At 38.3% G+C, this 21,358-nt stretch overlaps 1 long non-coding RNA gene and 1 pseudogene across 1 annotated transcript in view; both read left to right on the top strand.

The window, feature by feature from the left end:
- Positions 1-21,358, top strand: part of LOC102156848 — a 116,271-nt pseudogene that overhangs the window by 45,903 nt on the left and 49,010 nt on the right.
- LOC111093193 overlaps positions 14,929-21,358 on the top strand; it is a 33,257-nt gene continuing 26,827 nt past the window's right edge. Inside the window, exon 1 of the long non-coding RNA XR_005381145.1 lies at positions 14,929-15,040. This is a non-coding gene — a long non-coding RNA (uncharacterized LOC111093193). The remainder of the gene's footprint in view (positions 15,041-21,358) is intronic.

Genomic DNA, 21,358 nt, shown 5'->3' with positions numbered 1-21,358 from the left:
CAGAAGCCAGCCAGACAGGAACTTTTTTTTTTTAAGATTTCACTCATTCATTCATTCATTCATTCATGAGAGACACAGAGAGAGAGGCAGATACAATGGTAGAGGGAGAAGCAGGTTCCCTGCGGGGTGTCTGATGTGGGACTTGATTCCAGGACCCCAGAAACATGGCGTGAGCCAAAGGCAGACCCTCAGCCACTGAGCCACTCAGAAGTCCCAACCAGACAGGAACTTAAACAAGTGATTGAAGTTAATGTCACCAGTAGTGGTACAAATACAAATCCGATGGCACTTGAATAGGATAAAATGAGAATGCATCATTGCTTCTGTGATATTCCTGCCTGAGATGTATAACAGGAACCTAATCATGAAGAAGCATCAGACAAATCCAAACTGAAGAACGTTATGCAAAATAAATGGCCTATGAATATTGCAAGTGTCATACTTATATAGTCAAGGAAAGACCAAGAACTGTTCCTGATCCAACAAAACTAAGGAGACATGATAACTAAAGGCGTTACCTGTTTTGCGAGATCTGGATTTAGGACTGCCTCTTTTTCTTACAAAATGCATGCTCTAGGATAATTGGAGGAACTTGAATAGAACCTAAGAATCATATTAAAGTATCAATATTAATTTCCTGATTTAAATGGTTATATCTCCTATATATAGGAGAATGTTTTTGTTTATAGGAAATACACACAAAAGTGTGGGAGAATAATGGAGCATAATGTCAGCCAGTTACTCTCAAACAGGTAAGGAAAAATAGTTTTTTTATATTGAAGGTATACATTTTCTCTGAGTTTGAGATTGTCTGTATGTATATTTATGTACTTCTTTGCTTTTGTGTGTCTAGTGTTTTGAATATCCATGTCCAGCCAAGTCCCCCCCAAATAGATTTCAGTAGGAACTATCAGCTGTGAGCAGTGACCTTGGGAAAAGTGATTACTTTTGCCATGCTACAATGAGAAGAGCTTGTTTTTCTTTTTAATGACAATGCGTAAAATGCTCAAGATGCTTAATGAGATGGATATCTTTGACAGGTCACCATGCCCCAGTCATACAGACTCAGCACTGCTACCCTGGGTAAAGGCCATTCTGCAGTATTTTCCGGAAGCAGGCATGCAAATGGTGGTAGGATGAGGGACACCAGTGATGCCTTCTTCCTCTGTAACTTTGTCACTTTGCATATCATGTGATCAGAAGAGCTAATGATTTTAATGATTTAATATCAATCCTAGCAGGTCCTCTTTTGTTTGATTCCTCTTTTATTCAACATATTTTTATTGTGCCCCACCCCACTATGTTACAGGTCCTGTAGTAATCTTAGAGATACAAAAGTGAAAAAAACTCCCTCAACAGTTTCCACTGGGAACAAAGGAGGGGGTAAGATGAGGAAGCAAATATTTACTATCTAAAGAAGGAGTGGGACACATGGGGGGAAACTGATGGTCTCTGAGGAAGGCTTCACAAAGGAAAGTATTATGAGCTTGGACTTAAGGAGTAAGGTTACTTCAAATTTTACCAAATGTTTAGAAATTTCAGTTATATTTAGATGACTTTTTTGTATTTGGACAAAAAAGAAAAACTAGAAGGAAAAATGGGGGAAGGAAGGGAATAGGAAAGAAACAGCAGTTTTAAGGAAAATACCTAAAGAGTGAAAATATTGTGTACATAGCTTCAACTACAGGATGCTACTAAATAAATCCTTTTAAAAGTACATTTGGTGGGGGGACAGCTACATGGCTCAGTCGGTTGGGCATCCAACTCTTGTTTCAGCTCAGGATGTGATCTCAGGGTCATGAGACTGAGCCCCCTGCATTGGGCTCTGCACTTGAGATTCTCTCCTTTTCCCTCGGCCCTGACCTCTGCACTGCAGGGTGCTATCTCTTTAAAATAAAATAAAATTTATAAGCCCATTTTTCAAGAGGTAAAGAAGTAGATAAAGTAGCGAGTTGTCATGAAACAGATATATATTTGTAGAGCTTTGTCTTGTGTTCTCAGGTACCTATTATGATCTTTGTGTTTTAGTTTTATTTCATTTTACTATTTTTTTTTTTTTAGCTCAAATCATTCTCCACAGGGTTCTCATTCCCGATTGCTCTGTAACTGCCCACTCCATCTCAGAGGTGATATTCAATGCCACTCTGAAGACTCCCGGCACTTGACTCATTTCTAAAGTTTGTTTATAGTTTTAAATCTCCCAAAGCTGTAACTCAGTTGTCAGCCTGTGGAAATGGATCATTCGACACTTTTGAAACTTTCCCAGTGATTTCCTAGGGACTTAGCTGTCCTATAGCTGATGTCTTCTGTGTCTGATCCCTTTGGCAATGCAGTGGACTAGGGGCCTCTTGGACTCTCCAGTAGTTGAACTATCCTTTTTAGTTTCACCAGAAACATTCTGGACTTTGTCACCTCCTTTCCTTCTGGCCTGATATTTGAAAGCCACATTGGAGTTAACTAAGGGCCAGATGTCTAATGCTTTTCTAACAATCAAGTCACTGTGAACCAATGATGTAAAAACAGTCCTAAGCTATAATAATTCCCAGCTACACAGCTTGGTACTCCTCATTTTTAGTATTGTGACTATAATAAATGTAGGTAAGTATTGTATCTTCCTTATGTTATCATCATTTTTTTTTTTTTTTTTTTTTTTTTACTTTTTTACATTTGCTTTAGAATTGTACTTCTCTTTCTTTGAATTGTTTCCTCCTATCTTTGGGGGCCAGGATCTTGTTTAGATCTTAAATTATTATTCATGGCTCTGAAGACTTTTCTGGATAAAAGTCATTTTATCTCACCAGAGAAAAACACTGTCCCCTCCACATGGAATGGAGTAAGCCCTCGGTATTCAGAAATTTAACATTTTTTGTAAAAATGCCTCAGAGGACTGTGCAGAAAGCATATAATTTTGCAGGAATGGAGTTTAATCTCAGGCACAGGGTAGGAAGAAGACATGGGTAGTGAGAAAAAAGATATGGCGTGTGTGAGATGGTGCACTTCTGGGATGCCTGGGGAAATAGTAAGCAAACCTGACCTTGCCATCTTCCTTATTCCTTTGTCATTCAAGGTAAAGATGGAGAAGGGGTGGAGTCCCCAGCACAGCGCCAAGTTTGTAGATGTTTGGAGTGGTGAGGATAGGCATAGCATGAAGGCTTAGCACCAGATTCCACTCACAAGGAGATAGGGGGAATGCAGTGCCCAGACTCCACTCATAATTTGGCATTGTTCTTGTTTTTGTATCATTGTGGCCAAGAGAAGTAAAGAATATTAATAAATTTTTAAGTGTGCATTATTCAGATTGACATCATTGTTACACATAGTATAATGGTTCTTACAAATTTTGGGGATTTGGGAAGCTCTCTGGGAAAATCCTTCCAAAAGTCAAAAGTCTAGATTCTAGAATCCACATCAAACCCAGTTATCTTCCTGTCCATTGGCACTGCCCCCAGTAACCCAATGACCCAAGTTATCATGGCAGTCACCTCGTAACCAGTCTCCCTGCATCCACTTTAACTGCTCCTGCCCTCAATTCCAGTCCATTCTCTTCAGAGATACTTGTTTTTTAATTGAAATTTTTATTGAGATAATTGTAGACTCACATGCAGTTGTAAGAAATAATACAGAGATCCTTATACCTTTTGCCCAGTTTCATGCAATGGTAACATCTTGCAAAATTATAGTACAATATTACAACGAGGACACTGACATGATATAATCCTCCAGCCTTATTCAGATTTCCCCAGTTTTACTTGTATTCACTTGTGTGTGTGATGTGTGTATATCTGTAATTCTATATAATTTTATCTTACATATGTCCACCATCACAGTCAAGATAGGGAAGAGTTCCATCATGCGGATCCTTCTTGTTGCCCTTTTATTAACCACACCCACCTCCCTTCTTCCCTCTATCCTCCTTCCCTAACTCTGGGCAACCACTAATCTACTCTTTATTCCTAAAATTTTTTCATTTCAAGAATATTAACTCAAGGAGCATCATATGACATGTAACATTTGGCCTTTTTTTTTTTAATTTATTTATGATAGTCACAGAGAGAGAGAGGCAGAGACACAGGCAGAGGGAGAAGCAGGCTCCATGCACTGGGAGCCCGACGTGGGATTCGATCCCGGGTCTCCAGGATCGCGCCCTGGGCCAAAGGCAGGCGCCAAACCGCTGCGCCACCCAGGGATCCCACATTTGGCCTTTTTTACACAGTATAATTCTCTGGAGATTCATCCAAGTTTTTGTGTGTGTCAGTCATTTATTCTTCTTCACTGTTAAGTAGTATTCCATGGTATGATGGATGTACCCCAGTTTGTTTAACCAATGAACCATCCATTGAAAGACATCGGAACTGTTTCTGGTTTGGAACTATTAGAGATGAAGCTGCTATGAACAGTCATGCATAGGTTTCGTGTCAACATAAGTTTTCATTTCTCTAGAATAAATGCCCAAGACTAAAATTGCTGTCTTGTGATTGCAAGTATTATTCTTTAAGAAGCTGCCAAACTGTTGCCCAGAGTGGCTATACCATTTTACATACCCTTCAACAGTGTATGAGTGATCCAGTTTCTCCACATCCTCATCAGCATTTAGTGTTGTCACTATTTTTTATTTTAGCCTTTGTGACAGATGTGTAGTAACACCCACTTGTGGTTTTAATTTACATCTCCCTGATGGATAATGATTTTGAACATCTTCTAAGTTCTTATGTGAAGTCATCAGCTTCTGCGCAGTGTCCCAGCCTCTCTTCCTACAATTCAACCTGTACTTTCTAGGTGACAAAACATCAGGACATGAGGCTGCAGGCTCTGGATTATGTGGGCTTTGTGTGTCAAGTGCTAAAGGAGCTTTGAAGGGTCTGGAGAACCTCATGACCATATCTGTATTTTTATTGTCCCACTGAGGAGGACAGTCAGGAAGACTGTGAGCCAGGAAGCTATTACAGGGAGAGGCATGACCTCAGGCAATGGCAAGGGAGAGAGGAAGAGGAGGTGGTTTGACTGATAAAGGATAACTTGTTTCAATAGAACTCAATGACCAAGTGTAGAGGGACAAGGACAGGATGGGCAGGGAGACTGGAGTGCAGGAAAGGGCAGGAAAGACATCGGGCTTGGCTCCCTCGACTCTCTGGTGCTACTGCTCACCAAAACAGACCATTGAGGAAGAGGTGCCATTTTATGTGGAAAGATGTTAGGTGTGAGGTGCCTTACAGGGCAGCCAATGGAGAATTCTGTTAAGTAGGTACATGTCTAAGTCTGGGTCTCAGATTGCACATAATTTAAAAAACAGTTTTTGGGGTGGGGGTGGGGGTGGTGCCTGGCTGGTACAGCATGTGACTCTTGATCTCAGGGTCATGAGTTCAAACTCCACTTTGGGTGTGGCGCCTTCTTACAATAAAAATTTAAGTAAGTAAATAAATAATAAAATATAATTTTCCATACACAAATCACTTTTAGAAGTGATTGTTTCACCTTGGAAAATTGAAAATGTTGAGACACCCAAGCTACTTTTGCTGTAGGCTTATGTTGGAAATTATGACCCATCACGGATCACTTTGCATCCTTTGTTCAGGGCTATGGAAGAACAGTAAAGCTGGAAAATACTGATACTATAATCCCATAAGATCTAGGGAGACCAGAATACAGGACTAATTTTTTCAATGGAAACAGAACTAAAATGAACTGTAGAATTCTGCTCCTAGAGCAAGTGGGGTAATCTCAATTTAACCCTAGTGCACAGGACTTGGTAACTGATATTGTAACCTGGAGCATGAGAGTTCATTGGCATTGACATGACCCACAGTTTTACTGAGCAAACAATATGTGAAAAGTGGCCCACCACAGAACACACATGGGCTACTATTTGGTATTTGTAAGGAGGAGAACCAGGAGAGGATTCATGGAAGCCTAGACCACCACAGAAAACCTGAAGCTAACTGGGAGCTTGCATCTGCTCCTAGGCCACCAGGGCAAAGAGCTGTGAGGAATAAAGCTGTCCTTTTTGGCAAATAATACACTGTATCTTGTAAAGTCTCAGTGACAGGGATGCAAACAGCAGCTGGACTTGCCGGTAGTACCATTCAGCCAGGAAGTACAGTGAATACACAAAATCCAAAATGATTTCCATAGGTTGATCAGTTACACTTAACATTAGAATTGATTAATTTTTAAAAACCACACCACGAATAACAACAGCAAAACAAACAAAACCCTGCAAGTACAGATGAGAAAGATGTGGTCAAGTAGAAGCACATGTAAAAAAGACTGAGGAGTTTTGATTATCTCAGTATGAGTCAGCCGTGTACAATGAGGGTGCTGAAAAAAGTTAACATGGATTTGAGCTACGTTCAGAGTATTGAGGATTCGGGGCGGGGGGACAGTTCTTTCCCACAGTATGTTGATAAAAGTGGGATTCTGTGTTTAAATTACATACATGGAACATTTAGTAAATGCTCACTATCAATCAGGTTATGGGCTAAATGTTTCACATGATCCTCTTAATTCCACACAACAAGACTTGGGTCATGTCCTGTTACTGTCTCCCTCCCATCCAGCACGTGTAGATAAGGGCATCATCCCTCCATGGCATTGGACCTATATGTAATCTGGCTAGGGGCAGGTCTAACTCTTAGCTGGGAGCAGATTACCAAAAGCTTGCTATTGGAAAACAGCAGGCCAGTCTTTGGCCATACCACCCTGAATGCTTCAGATGTCATCTGAAAGACAGCAGGCCTGAAGGACACCGGGAGCTGGGTTGAGAGGATCTAGGAAATCTAGCACATGAGAAACTGCTGGAAGAACAAACACTGTTCAAAAAAAAAGAGAAAGAAATAGTTGAAGCACGTGAGTCAGAGAAGAGGAGTGAGATCACGCAGCACAGCCCCAGGAGGCAAAATAGAAGCAGCTAGGTAAAAGAACACGGAGGTGAATCGGTCTACTTTAAGATAAATTTTCTGTATAAAATAATCATGGATATCTAAAAATGGAACTGAGTGCCCACCTCTTCAGGGACTCTAGCAGGAAGAAAATGACCATCTAACGGGAAAAGGCCTCTGGACCCTCAATACAAAAGTAGCTAATGGTGTGAAATTGCCCCTTTCCCACTGCTTGCACAGAGCCCAGTTTTTTAAACAGTGAAAATATGTCTACATGACAATATTCTATAATCTGGTGCTTTATCTGGTGAAGAGAAAAGCTCAGGTCAGGTCTTAAACAGCAGGAAATACTAGTAGTAGTTGAGTATTGGAAAATTTAGTGATGGCAGAGAAAATGGAGAGCAAAGTATAATTTCTTTTCAGAAGAAAACAGGAAGTTAACAACTGATTTATAGCATCAAAATGAAGATCTTCTATCTCCTTTGTTGCTTTGATAAAAATGCTTTGATAAAGATATAATAAATGTATGACGTTGTAAAACAGTTTCTTAAAAGCAAAGTTAAGTAAGGGACTTCTACCAGCTTCTTCTAAAATAATTTAGCAGAGCCTTCACTTAATGATATATTAGGATAACATATAATGTCACACAGATTCTACAGATGGCCTTTGGCTCTCTTTGCCGTACTAATCCCAGAGCAAACAAAAACCTCATGATTAGCGGTAGTATTTCCACTTCTCAGCAAACTTTCTTGAAAGAATAGATATTGATAAGAACAGCACTTAACCATTTTACTGCCCATTGTAAATTAACAAAAGTAAATTAGCAATTAAAACTCAGAATTATTCATTGCAAGATTGGCAAGCATTCTTTTTCTAGTGGTGGGGTTCTTTTTTTCTTATCCTAGAAGTCTAATGGCAGCCAGGTAGTATTATTCTAACTATCAATGTAAACTAATAATGAAATTAATCTTTCATATATTCTTTCATGTATATTTGTTTAGAAGTCAGAACAATTCTGTTAGTTATAAAGTTTTTTGTGATTCCAAGTTCAGGCTCAAAGCAAGGATAACCTTGCACTTAAATATGAGAAGAATGAGAATTTGGTTTGTAACTAGTCTGGTTCCATTTCTTTTTGTTAGACCTCAGCAGTCTCTTCCTCACTGGCTTCTGTTATTGTGTGCTCAACACCCCACCCTCCACAAAGCAGAGAGGGATATCTGCCTAACTGACCAAGGATTGTCATTTCTCTTTGGATAAAATCCAGACTCCATCCCAAGGTTTAAGGCTGTGAATCTCAGCTCATGCCACTTTTCCTTTGATCATCATGCCCCAACCACACAGTTTTTTCAAGTCCTTGATAGTGCCTTCCTCTCCTACCCTACAGCCTTTAAATTTTCAGTTTCCTTTTACTCAAAGGAACCCCCATGGCCAAAGCCACCAGCCACTGCTTCTATCCCAATTACCCATTTATTTCCTTCACAACATTTATTTTTTAATATAAATTTATTTATTTATTTTAGAGAGTGAGAGCTCAAGGGGAGAGGCAGAGGGAGAGAGAATCTCTAGCAGACTCTGTTGAGTGAGGAGCCTGACATGGGGCTCAATCCCATGACCCTGAGGTCATGACTTGAACCAAAATCAAGAGTTGGATGTCCAACAGACTGAACCACTCAGGCGCCCCTCCTTCACACCATTTAGAGCAACTTATAAATGCCTGTATTTGTTTGTTGGGTTGTTTTTATCTGACCCCAACTAGAGAGGTAAGCAGGACTCATATTGCATGAAGGTCATGTTGAGAAGAGACTTGACCCCAAAAGAAATGCAGAATCAGTGAAAAGTTTTAAACAAGAGAGAGAGAGAGAAGAATGAAATTATATTTGCAGTGGCTCTGGAGCAGAACAATTTGAAGAGTGAAGTTTGGAGGGTAACAAGGGAGGGAGCCCCATCAGGGTACTGTTGGGGTAGTGTAAGCTGGGAATGGTTAACATGAACTAGGGTGGAAAGAGGTTGATGGGTTTAAGAGATAGTTAGCATATTGCATCAACAGACTAGAGATTTTATGTAGAGAGAAAGGAAGAAGGAAAAATCCAGATGATACCAGGTTTCTGGTTTGGGCAACTAAGTGGATGTTGCCTTTCCTGCCATGGGAACAGAGAATGAGGAGCACTCTTAGGAGTCAGTAGTCAGTAAAGTTTTCGTGGGATATACTGAGAGTGAGGAGAGAAGTGAGGGGGTAGCCCATTGAGAGTCAGAATCCCCCCGAATATATCCAGCTTAGAGATATACATATTCTATTTATATCTTTTAAAATATATAAACTAATATTTTTTATTAGTTGTAATGTCAACAAATGGCAGCCAAAAGAATATTATGCTAAGAGTATTAATACTTAGATCTAAGTTCATTGGGGATGTAAAGAAAGCATAGTGGTTAAGAAGTATGGTCAAAGTCAGTAAGAGTCCCAGCTCTGCACTACTTATCCATTTACCCTGTGAAAGTTGCTCTGCCTTTTGGGGCATCAGTTTCTTTATCTGTCAAAGGCTATTCTTTGACCTACTCTTGGTGTTATGCAGAATAAATGCAACAATCTCTGCAAGATGTTTAGCGCATGCGAAGTGCTGCGTAATGTTAATTATCCTCAATATCACCATTACCCTTTACTTCAAAAACATCTTCCTGTACTTTATTTATAGGAGAGGAAGAAACTACTAGTCTACTCCATTATCTAAGGGCTATTAATTGCCTTTCAAGGTGATTCCAGCTTAGATACATAACATGATGTCATAGAGGGCTAATTTAACTCCATTCTGGGTTTTTTTTTTTTTTTAATTTTTACTTATTTATGATAGTCACACAGAGTGAGAGAGGCAGAGACATAGGCAGAGGGAGAAGCAGGCTCCATGCACCGGGAGCCCGACGTAGGATTCGATCCCGGGTCTCCAGGATCGCGCCCTGGGCCAAAGGCAGGCGCTAAACCACTGCACCACCCAGGGATCCCTGGGTTTTTTTTTTTATGATATTTTTTGATAAAACTTGGGAGCAGAACTATAGACATTCTGACTAAATTTACACAGATGTCCACAAAAGGCTATAGTGACTTCACAAGGCAAAATCACCACCCACCCCCGTAAGATATGTGAATGATGTTCCTAGCTCTAAGTATACAAACTTGAGTCACAACTGAGACACAATCAAAAGTGAAAAATGTAGTAATAGAAAGATTAGACATCTGTTTGTGACCGTGTTTGAAGGCTTTTTTCTAATAGATTTGTGGTACTGCATGAATGGGGGAGATAGCCTGCACTAGATGACATGACTACACAATTGGAATATTCTGCATCAAAGTGAATAAACTGTACAAACATTTATTCAGGCAACAGATGATACCGTTCTGAGAAAAGCTTCCCATTTTGTAGCTTTGCGCTATTGGAACACTATGAGTTATAATTAACTACTGATGTTCTTGTTAGTTCATTACTCACTCTATGTGGTGTTCTACCCTTCTCTCTCTCTTTTTTTTCCCCTCTCTTTTCTTTTTTTTATATACTGTTTTAGATATAAACCATACTTTTCTTCTCCTGGGCAAGAAAATAAAAAACTAGATAGCAGGAAGGAATGAGTATTTGATTGAGAAGACAAGTAACAGATTTAAAAATTAATGTTCTTATCAATTTTGTTCCTAACATTTTTCTGACATTTGGTAGAAATTTGAAGGTGCACATATATGACTGTCAGGAAATAGTTAAAAATTCATTTCCATTTGTTTAAGCAAGAAGAGTGGCTATCCAGTAAGTGGCAGCAAACAGCTTATAGATTCATCTCTTCTGATTTCCTAACTCTCAGATTCTTATGAATGAAGCAGAATCATTGATCGAGCAAACGGAAATAAACTTGAAAGTAGAGGATGCACATTATGACTCTCCTAAGAAGCAAATATGAATCTGTCACTGCCTCTTTTCCAAGAAGTTTTTCAGGGCAATAGAGTGTACTGATGCATGAGCCCTCAAATGACAGCATAAGGCATTTTATGCATGACTTAATTCTTTTTTCAGACATAAAGAACAGATTCTGATGATTTTCTGTGATCAATTTAAATTCATAACACTGCATCACCAACATTTAGGAACTGCAGAGTACTTGTTTAAAGGATAATGAAAAGTGCAAAATGCTATATGATTGTCATGGTCACTCCATGTCCCAGATTTTTTAGAATAGTCCTAATTGCAAAGATTCTCTCTTGTTATCCTTTAATTTACTCCTTTTTTTTTTTTTTATCAGACTGTGCATTCCGGTTTGGAAAATATGTCTTTAAAAAGTCCACTGTTGTTCTTAGGTAGATTTAATATTTTTCCAGGACCAAGAACTTGTTTTTAAAATATTACATAAATTTTTTAGAATTATATAAAGCAAAGTAAATTGCATTCTTACAAATTATGGGAAAACAGCCTGAATAGCTTGGCTCTTGGCATAGACTGATTACTTTAGCAATTTTCATGTTATTGCAGTGTTATTAATACACTGGGATTTTATGAATGCCAATTCCACAAGCACAACATGTAGGCACATGGAAGTATATTTTTAAAGATTTTATTTATCTGAGAGAGAGAGAGAAAGATCAAGGAGAGAGGCAGAGAGAGAATCGTAAGCAGACTCCGAGCTGAGTGCAGAGCCCAACACAAGGCTCAGTATCCCAACCCTAAGATCGTGACCTGAGCTGAAACCAAGAGTTGGACACCCAACTGACTGAGCCACCCAGGTGCTCCAGAAGTATTTTGTAAGGACATCTAAGAAGTACCCTTTTAGTTTAACTCAATTCTTGTTGCTGTTTCTTAGAATCTGAAAGAAAATTTTAAGTTCTAGAATGTACATGATACAAAGTTGCTAATCAGAAACAATATATTTAGACTACTCTTCATTCTAATGGCCACAAGATGCCCTGGAAAAATGCCTTTACACCAGAAAGGGTCACAATTTTTATGATAATTTTAATATAAAATTCCTATATTGCTGAAAACTGAGTTGGATTAAAAGTGAACCTCCAGATAGCCTCTGTAGAAATGCAAGCTATGAAACAATTTGAAAAGTGTATCAATTTCAAAATGCTTTTAAGTGAATTTTGAAAAGAGGTGGTTTAGCATACAGAAATGCTACTTCCTTATTTACATTAAACTTACCAAAGAATTCAAAGCTTGTTAAGTATATTCTGCATAGACAGTCAATATGGTATGCTTTGCAAGTAATGTTGTTTGCGGATATTGTTTTAAGGATCATCCATTGTGGTTTTTAATTATTGTTCAAAACTAATACTTACTTGTCATTAAGTACTTTGCATCATCATTTGTCTGACACCTGCAACCTAACTCACTTTCCTACTTATTCTGTGTAAACTGGCTTACTACACAAAATGTCTCCATTCCATTCATCCTTTTTATGCTCTCAAGACTGAGGGCTTATTAGGATGACATGGTTTGTAAACTGAAGAGGTCGAAGCTGCCAGATGATGGGCTGGAATGTTGTTCCCTTACCAGAACTCTTCCTTCCCTTCAAGGCAAGGGGAAGATCCAGAGACATTTTCAGTGATTTTGTAAAGTTTCATCCTTATTTAGCTCAACAAAAATACAATGCTCATAATGGTAAAGTGGAAAGACCAGGGATTTTATAGTCCTACAAATCAGGGTTTGAGCTCCTGTTCTGTTACTTACTGCTTATGAACTATATTCAAGGTAACTCTGAGACTCAGTAGTGACATCTATAAATGGGGACAATACTAAGCTCATACAATTTTTCTTTTTTTCAAGATTTATTTATTCATGAAGACACAGACTGAGAGAGAGAGGCAGAGACATAGGCAGAGGGAGAAGCAGGCTCCTCACAGGGAGCCTGATGCAGGACTTGATCCCAGATCCCAGGGTAGTGACCTGAGCTGAAGGCAGGCTCCCAACCACTGAGCCACCCAGGTGTCCCCAAGCTTTAGTACCTGGCTCATAGTAGGCTCTGGATAAATGTTAGCTAATTTGTTTTAAAAAATTATTATAAGCAGATGAAATATAACATAAAAGGGAATATTGAAGTAAGGCATCTTTTGTGCCCACACAGTATGTTACAATTGGAAAAGTATGGGATTTAGTGGCCAACCTGTCTTCATCAGATTTCCCAATCAACTGAGCATCATTTTTCTGATCTGTGAAAATAAGGGTGATTATTACTGCCTCATGGAGTTATTGTAGTATAGTTAGTAGTATAGTTAGGCTCAAGGTGTCTATATAATAGATCTTAGTTCCCTTTTTCTTCCTTATCCTTTAATACTCTTTTTATAGCATATTTTCTGCCCACTCCTTTTTGGACAGAGACCAACATATAATTTAATATCACTCTCATAATGTTTGCAGAATAAGAGAGTGGAAATCAAACTTGAACCAATTTAGATTCTTGCTTATATTTCCAGTAGGAGAAATATATTTATATTGACAGTAACATATCTATATTACCTGTGGGTCTACACTCCTAGGCAGATGAACTGAGGACCGTAATATGAATGAGTCAAAGATGCCCATAAGCTCCATAATTTCTGATTTGCAGCTGTTCTGATTTGCTGATTGCAGCTCATTCATTCAACTTATATTTACTAACTGCCTACTATGTACAGGCATTGTACTAAGAGCTAGTTATGCAACTATGAATAGAACAGTATTTACCAAGAGAGGCATATGAGACAAATTATTATAGCAAATTATTATAGCAATATACATATATTTATATATATTCCATTTATTTATTTAAGAACCATTTGTTGAGTTCCTATGGAATATTGGGCACCCATCTAGTGCCTTGGATACAACAGGAAAGAAGAGAGATCTAGTCCTTGAATCCATCAAGTTTATAATTTATTGGGGAAGACACATGATTACTCAAGTGGTAGCAATAAAGGGTTCTAATAGCAGAAGTATGGAGATCTATGAGGGAACTTAAGCTAGTGTATAATCAAGCAAACCTTCTGAAGGAAGTAATGCTTAAGCTGAGAACTGGAAGACAGATAGCAGTGAGGCAGATAAAGAAAGAGGGATGGAGAAAGAAAGTTCCAGGTAGAGGTAATAGTGCATGGGGAAGGCCCAGGGGCCATAAGGAGTTTGGCATATCTAAGGACCTGACAAAAGTCAGATTTGACTAGACAGAGAATGTGAAAGAAGGGTTAGATACAGGTATTATGAAAGCACAGAAGATGCACTTAGCTATGCCCATAATGTCGGCGAAGGATGCCAAGAAGGGAGAGAATTAGAACTGAAGCATTTTTACCAGCAGAACAAAGGAAGGTGTGGGCATGTCTCAGAGAGGGGTATTAAATGCCCAAAGATGAGAATGAGACCACCACATTCTGGAACTGTAGCTCACAATTGTGGTTTAAATGAGCATGGATAGTGTGGAAAGTGATGGGAAAAGACAGAGAGGGGTCAAATCATTAGGGACTTTGTTTTAGGGAAGTTGGACAGGATGCTATAAACTAGGATGAGGTTCCGGAGGATAATTTTAAGGAGAGAGACAGATGTGCAGAGAATTGTGTGCCTGGGAATGTAATAAGAAGGGTGAGTTGCAGGGTAGGCCAGACCAGATATAAGACCAAATGGGAGGTTAGTGCCATCATTCAGGCAGGATATAATGATGGTATAAGAAGATGGGGAAGTGGCAGGCTGGGGGTAGTATTCAGATTGTTTATGTAATGTTAGCAGATCTTGATCACTGATTATATGAAGAGATGATAAGCAGGTGAGATCAGGCATGGCTTTAATCATGACGCCAGTGAAGAGATAACTGTGGAAGGAAGGTGATTTTGGAGAAAAGATAGATTTTTGCAGTTAAGGAGATAGTGAACTAAGGTGTCCATGGGACATCCAAGTATGAACAGTCTGCAGTCAGAGGTATATGTTGGTCTGGAACTCAGAAGTCTGGATGTGGATTTGGGTGTCAGTGACAGTAAGTGACTGTCTTTTGCCCTCTCTCTCTCAAATAAAATCTTTTTTTTTAAATGTTCATAATTAGTAGCCCTTCTTTTTTTTCCAACTGGTTGAGGAGAGCTGCTGATCTGATCCAAAGAGGGCATGGATTGAAGAGAGCAACAGAAATGTAGAATGACTAATGCAAAGGGAAAATGGAGAGGAAATTGCCTAAAGGTCAGTTTTAAATGATTGAAATTAGACCTGTATTCTTCTTCTTCTTTTTTTTTTTTTTAAGATTTATTGATTTATTGATTTGAGAGAGAGCAAGCACAAGGAGAGGGAAGAAGGAGAGGGAGAGGGAGAAGCAGCCTCCCCACTGAGCACAGAGCCCAATGCGGAGCTCCATCTCAGGACCCCAGGATCATTCTCTCAGCTGAAAGCAGACCCTTAACAAATTGAGCCAGCCATGTGGCCTCTTGTTATTTTTAATCGTGGTACAAGCAGACAACGTTCTTAAGCAGACAGTGGGACAAAGTGGTTAGAAATCTGGGCTGCACATGATTTTTCTGGACAACAATACAAATTGGGAAGCATAGCATTATTTACAGAAGTACCATGCAACGCATCCCATAGGTTAGTAGCTGTTGTGCCACCACAGAGGATGCAGTGCTCACTGAGCTGTAGGTAGACAATAATTATATAAACTCTGCGATGTTTATTGTCAGGATGCCCTGGGAGCTCTAAAAGACTCACAGGTTTGCAAATGTAATAAGGTTAGACCCCTCCAGAGAGCCATCACACAGTAACTTGGAAGGGCACACATATTTTCAAAATTAATTTTTAGGTCAGAGCAAGAGATAATGGGCGTGACCTAAAGTGTTAATATGGCAGGAATTGCCTGTGTCTGTTTTAAGGACATCATCTAACCCATCCAACCAGGCTCCTTCAATAATTAATTCTATTCCTGGGAGAGACTTGAAAATCCTGGTGAATGTGTATGGCTACTCCAGCCTAGAGAGGTTGGTTTACTCAGTGACAGGATTTATTGGATTTTAAGATGTTTTCCTTTTTGTGATTTTTCTGACCCAGAAATATGCTTTTTATTTTAGCAGCTCTCAAAACAGCTGAATAAATGACAGTCTCCAAACAATCACCGTTAACTGTAAATCAAAATGTTATGTTTCCTCAGTTATGCTAAGATTCTTCAGTTTGTTTTCCTTCTATCACCAATGAAGTATAATCCACCACCAGAATGATGATTAAAGGCATTCTACCAAAAATATTTACTCCTTCCTGTGGCAAACACTTGTCATCTCCAACTTAAGTTGAACAGCCCTTGCTTAAGTGTCATTATGCTTGCTTCATGAAATACAGGCATCTGGAATTTATTCTCTTATTCTCTTTCTAATTATAGCTTAATTTATTAACTACACATTTTTAAAACGGTTATTCTTAGTAGCTTTCACCATTACAAAATATACTAGAAGTATTCATTTCAAAATAGTATTGTTTTACTCTTCTGAGGGGCAGATATCACACTTATTTTATATAATCTTTCTACATATACACAACTGTATAATTTCTAAAGTTATGTTTTCTAAAATCACCTCCCTACCCCAGCATCCCCCATCTCAATTAAAAAAAAAAAAAATCTCACCCTCTCATGGCAGTCTCTGCTACATGGCAGACCTTGTGATGACCTTTAGAACTGGAAGTGACCTTGGAGATAATTTTTTTTGACCTTGGAGATAATTAGTTCAATGGTCATCAACTTTGCAGCATATAAGAATCTCTTTAAGGTGCCTGTTTGAAGAGTGGGTTTGGAGACTCCAGTCCCAGAAATTCTGATTCAGTAGCTCTAGCGGTAGAGCCTAGGAATGTATTTTTTTAAAAAAGCACCCCAAATAGTTTTGACCCCATAGATTACACATTTAAAAACCCTAATTGCTCTAAACTCTTCTTTTTAAAAAATTATTTATTTATTTATTTATTTATTTATTTATTTATTTAAGAGAGAGGCACGTGCATGAGCAAGAGTGTCAGGGGAGGGACAGAGGGAGAGGAAGAAACAGGCTCCCTGCTGAGCAGGGAGCCCTACAAGGGGCTCAATCCCAGGACCCCAGATCATGACCTGAGCCAAAGGCAGACACTTAACCAACTGAGCCACCCAGGCACCTCTCCTCCTAATTCTTCTATAGTAAGGATGCTGAGAGTAGAAGATAAGGCTTGCCCATGATCTTTGGTGATCTGATTCATATAATTTATCATCAAAGTGTTTCCACAGCTGTTCTTGACATCCCTCTACTTTTATTCTAAAAGAACAGGAATCAGAACATGGTTGCCTTCTTATGAAGTTTCCATTCTTGCCTTAAGGGGTGAGGGTGGGGTTGGAAATTTTTGAAAAAATGCTATTGCTCTACAAAGTAATCAAATGTTGGTATCATCAAAAAGCAACAACCATATGGGGCACCTAAGTGACTTAGTCGGTTAAGCATCTGCCTTCAGTTCAATTCATGATCTCGGGATCCTGGGATCCAGCCCTACATCAGGCTCCCTGCTCAGTGGGGAGTCTGTTTCTCCCTTTCCCTTTGCCCCTCCTCCTGCTCTTGCATGAGCTCATTCTCTCTGTCTCTTTCTCTCTCTAATAAATAAATAAAATATTTTTTTTTTAAAAAGCAGCATCTTAAATGTATAATGTATGTTTTCATGTGGCCCTTTAACAATATTTGTGGAGAGAGGGTAGACACTGCATGAATGAATTAGTACATGTGAATAAATGAATGAGTAAGCCAATGAGTTCTGCCCAAAAACAGGATGGAAAAGGTTCAGGTAGAGGGCTGACTGTCTCAGGGTACCTGAAAAGACCCTATTTTACTCCCCAATAGTCAAAACCTCTGTCGGGTGGCAGGAGGAGAATTCATCTCTAGAAAAGGAAAAGCTTCCTTAGTACAATTCTATTATCTTATTAGCTTTCTCTTTTATTATTTGTAAATAGTTGAAAAGTACTTGCAGATTTCAGTAGTTAAGGTATAGTATTGGGTTATAATTTAAAGGTTTTATTTAGGTTATGTTTAGAAAAGAGTTTCTCTTCCTTTTTTTTCTTACCTTCTGTGGGAGGTGGAGAAGGTATCACTGTGGGAGTTTTTCACTCTTTTTAACTAGTTGACTTTTGCTGATGAAGAGGTTACTTCAGTTTGTTTGGCTTTTTGATCTATCATGTTATTCATCTTTAGTTTTGCTTCTAGTCAAAATGGAAAGCAATTGTAGTTTGTCTTCCTTTAATGCTGGGAGATGACAGGAAGCTGGGTTTTATTTGTTTTTCTCTTTGAAGTGATACAGCTGAGTGAGCAGACGTAAGTGTTTCATTTTAACCAGCAATTTTGCTTAACCTCATAGAAATAGCTACTTCATTGAGAACTGATGGCCTGCTGGGCTTGGCTTCTGCAAAAATTATCAGAGGAGAACATGGAAAGGTAATAGGTGGTTCCAGAAAATACTGGAGGAAGCACACCAGTGACCAGAAATCCAGTTTGATTACATAGTTATAAAACAAAGCAGACCTAATCAGACCATGCTCTGTGGGCCATATGGGCACAAGGCCTCCTCCCTATGGTCTTTAATCCTAATTTACATTCTCTACAACCAAAAATGAAAGAGACGACATGAACAAAAATAAAATAACTCCTCAGAGACTTTGTGAAGACTGCTCCAGGCAACAGCATATCTATTAAAAGCGACAGCCTCTATGGCATTGAGAACCAAGAGCAGCACCAGGATGGAGTGGGGCAGAAGAGAGTACTCTCCAAATGGAGAGTCCAAGCCAGAATTGATCACAATCAGCATTTTTATGTAAAATCTTCACATTTTTTATGTTGACTCTTTCTTCCCCCACCTCCAAGGCTCCTGGACTGCAACTAAGTCTACATTTCTTTTTTTTTTTTTTAAGTCTACATTTCTAAAGCCAAAGCCTTTGCCTCCTGGAGTCTAGAGTCTATACTCCATTTTGTAAATAAATTCTGGGTCTCTCCCAGATTTCCATATCAGTCTATGGAATACACTTAAGAAAATATTTCTGATATAAGAATTGTATTTAATTTTCTATAAAACAGGATATAGAAGGGATCTCTTGGGAATAGAGTGGTGGAGGGAGGGGAAGCAAAGTCCTTGTTTGTGTATTATCCTAAGCTTAACAACAAAGGAACTCAAACATTTCCATTTACAATATTGATATTAAAAATGGGTATTAGGAAAGATACCTTCTTTCTCTACCTTAGTAAACTTTCTAAAATGCAGTCCTTAGGGCACTATCCTACTTGTTGCCTGTCAGTAGTTGTCTGTCTATAACTTCCTGTTGCTCTACAAAGCTAAATCTGACCTCTTTAGCACAGCGTTCAAGATCCTTTTGTGTACAAGTATCTTTCTAGTCTCATCTTCGCTATTCTTGTTTGCACTTATCTAATTGAGCTAATACTTATGTATAATGAAATGCATAAGACTTAAGTGTACAAAGAGTTCTGAAAAATGTAGATACTTGTGTAACCAACCTCTCCCTGTCAAGGTAGAGGACATTCCTTTTTTTTTTTTTTTTTGTATATTTTTTATTTGTAGTTCGATTTGCCAACATATAGTATAACACCCAGTGCTCATCCTGTCAATTGCCCCCCTCAGTGCCTGTCACCTAGTCACATCGTCCCCCCACCCACCTCCTCTTCCACTACCCCTTGTTTATTTCCCAGAGTTAGGAGTCTCTCATGTTGTGTCACCCTCTCTGATATTTCCCACTCATTTTCTCTCCTTTTCCCCTATAATCCCTTTCACTATTTTTTATAGGTAGAGAATATTCCATCACCTCACAAGTATCCTTTGTGTTGCCTTCTGGTTGATGCCCACTACTCTAATTCTCTGATTTGTATCTCCATAGATTATCTTTGCCTCTTCTTGCATTTCCTGTAAGTGCAATCATATCCTGTATACTTAATTGTACCTGACTTCCATTTTCTTCTGTGTATCAATTGTTCATTTTTCTAAATTGGGAAGAAGTACATATCACATTGTATAAATGTATCACAAGTTGTTTATCCTTTCTTCTTTAGATGGGCCTTGGTTGTTTCCATGTTTTGGCTATCATGGATACAGCTGCTAGGGACATTCTCATGCAAGTCTTTTAGTGGGCATTTGTTTTTACTCCAATTGGGTAAACAAACACCTAGGAGTAGAATATCTAGGTTTCTTTTGTAAGGAATTACCAAGTAGTTTTTCAAAATGTTTGCACCATTTCAATGCCCATCCACAATGGGTGAGATTTCCAGTTATTCTACATCCTCACTAGTACTTGGTTTCAGTTTTTAAAATTTTACCCGACGGGATATAATGGAATCTGTTTGTGGTTTTATTTTGCTTTTCTCTGATGACTAATAATGTTGAACATCTTTTCATTTGCTTTTTGATGATTTGTAATCTTCTGTGAAGTGCCTGTTCCAGTTTTGAGTGTATATTGGGTTGTCTTTTTATTATTGGTTTGTAATTCTTTATATGTTCTGGATATAAGACTTGATAGTCTTGTGTTGTTGCCGTTTCATTTACTAATGGTATTTTATGATGAGCAAAATTTCAAACTTTAAATTTTTTATAAAGTTAATCCATTTCCTTTTATGTTGAGTCCTTTCTTGGCACATTTTCTTTAAAAATCTGCCTACTGAAGTTTGCTAAATATTTTCCTATATTTTCTTCTGGAAACTCTCTATAGTTTGAGCTTTTAGTCCAAGACTCATCTTGAATTAATTTCAGTGTATAATGTGACATAGGGACCATACTTCAATTTTTTTTTTTTTACAAATTTATTCAGTTATCCCCAGCATAATTTGTTGAGAAGATATTCTCCCATTGAAAAAGTACATTTATAAAAATCTTTTGACCATGTAAGTGTGGGTCTGTTTCTGGACTCTATTCTGTTTCACTGATCTATGAAACTATCCTTGTCTGTGCCAATACCACACTGTGTTGATTACTGCCATATATTGTAATCTTATATTAAGTCTTGAAGTACAATTATGTGAGTCCTCCAACATTGTTCTTTGCTCTCAAGATTACTTTGGCTATTTTAGATCTTTGGCGTATCCATTTAAACTGTAGAACAATTTTACAATAACAACAATGTCAATTTTACAATAAAGCCTTTTCTTTTGGGTTTGTGACTAGGAATGCATGGAGTCTAAAGATCAGTTTGGGGAGAACTGACATTTTAAACCATATTGAGTCATTCAATTCAACAATAATATTTATCTTTCCATGTATTTAGTTCTTTAACTTCTCTCAGCAATGTTTTATAGTCTTCATTGTATAGGTCTTGTCCATAGTTGTTAAATTTATCCTTAAGTATTTAATATACTTTGATGCTATTATACAAGTTAATGCTACTATAAACAAAATTTTAAATATTTTCTTTTTTTTTTTGATTTTTATTTATTTATGATAGTCACAGAGAGAGAGAGAGGTGCAGAGACACAGGCAGAGGGGGAAGCAGGCTCCATGCACCGGGAGCCCGATGTGGGA

Source organism: Canis lupus, chromosome 29, assembly GCF_011100685.1.
Source record: "Canis lupus familiaris isolate Mischka breed German Shepherd chromosome 29, alternate assembly UU_Cfam_GSD_1.0, whole genome shotgun sequence".
NCBI lineage: Eukaryota > Metazoa > Chordata > Mammalia > Carnivora > Canidae > Canis > Canis lupus.
This window is presented reverse-complemented; position numbering and strand designations above follow the sequence as displayed.